The sequence below is a fragment of the Nicotiana tabacum genome, chromosome 24, assembly GCF_000715075.1.
Source record: "Nicotiana tabacum cultivar K326 chromosome 24, ASM71507v2, whole genome shotgun sequence".
Taxonomy (NCBI): Eukaryota; Viridiplantae; Streptophyta; class Magnoliopsida; order Solanales; family Solanaceae; genus Nicotiana; species Nicotiana tabacum.
In genome coordinates, this window is record NC_134103.1 from 55,513,705 (window position 1) to 55,515,167 (window position 1,463).

At 42.3% G+C, this 1,463-nt stretch overlaps 1 non-coding gene across 1 annotated transcript; it reads right to left on the bottom strand.

Annotated features, from left to right (window-relative positions):
- Positions 1-376: 376 nt before the first annotated feature.
- LOC142178714 (small nucleolar RNA R71) lies at positions 377-481 on the bottom strand. Its single transcript, XR_012706977.1, has one exon. It is a non-coding gene; the product is annotated as a small nucleolar RNA R71 (small nucleolar RNA).
- Positions 482-1,463: the final 982 nt, after the last annotated feature.

Here is a 1,463-nt window from a genome sequence, read left to right on the forward strand (position 1 = left end):
AGAGGAGCAACACATGGCTGTTCAGGAGGTGGCGATGCCCAGCATAGCTAATGTTACCTCCAGCATTGTGAAGCCCAGAATCACTGGGCACTTTGAGCTGAAACAGAGCATGATCCAGCTACTTCATGCGAATGGGCAGTTTATGGGTCTTCCACACGAGGATCCATAACAGCATATCCTGAACTTCTTGGAAATTAGTGATACGTACATCACTAACGGGGTCACTCCAGACTATGTAAGCCTCACGCTTTTCCCACTCTCTCTGTTGGGTGAAGCAAAGCGATGGCTAAAGACAGAACCAACTAATTCTATTACATCATGGAATGATTTGGCAAGGAAATTTCTAGCAAGGTTCTTCCCTTCAGGCAAAACTGCAAAGATCAGAAGTGAGATAGTCGCTTTCAAACAGAAAGCGGGATAGTCTCTATACTCAGCTTGGTAGAGGTTCAAGGGGCTGCTCAGAGATTGTCCTCATCATAATCAAACAAACGAAGTGTTAGCTCACACTTTCATAGAAGGGCTATATCCCGAGATAAAAATTATGGTAGATGTTGCAACTGGAGGTCAAGTGTTGGAGAAAAGCTTTGACGAGATATATGCATTATTGAATAAATTCTCCAAAAGCAATTCAGATTCGCAAGGAGAAATGGGCATACACACGGTGTAAAAATCTATAGGGGTTCTCAAGGTAGATGTCGTCTTGGCATTATCAGCGCAAATTTCTACATTGATTAACCAAGTCAATCAGATGACCTTAGTTATTAATAAGCAACAAGCTCAACCAGTGCAATAGGTTCAAGTGTTTTGTGAAGTATGTGGAGAGGGTCACACGAGCGACTTATGCCCAGTTAATCCAGAGTCTGTCTGCTTTGTGGGTAATGCAAATATGGGCCAGACAAACCAATATAGGAATACTTACAATCCCAACTAGAGGAACCACCCAAACTTCTCTTGGGGTGGAAATCAAGGTTCTCAAAATTAATACCGACCACAAGCACCTCAACAACAATATAGACCACCTCAGGCTGAACAATATGCAAACTCAACAAATCACATTGAGGAAATGATGAAGAAATTGATGGCTGACCAACAATACATAGCTTTTCAAACAAATTAGGGTACTTCTTCTTCATATTTTCCTCGGCCTCCCAAGTGCCCTCTTCCACTTGTTGGTTTCGCCATAGCACTTTCACGGAGGCAATTTCTTTATTTCTCAGCTTTTGAACTTGCCTATCAATAATGGTAACTGGAATATCTTCATAAGTCAATTCCTCATTAACCTCAATAGTCTCTACCGGAACAATGAGTGCAGGGTCTCCAACTACCTTCTTCAACATAGACACAGGAAACACCAGGTGCACTAAGGACATCTCTAGAGGTAGCTCAAGCTTGTAAGCCACCTGACCAATCCTCTGAATGATTCTATACGGTCCGACATACCTTGGATTCAATTTCCCTTTCTT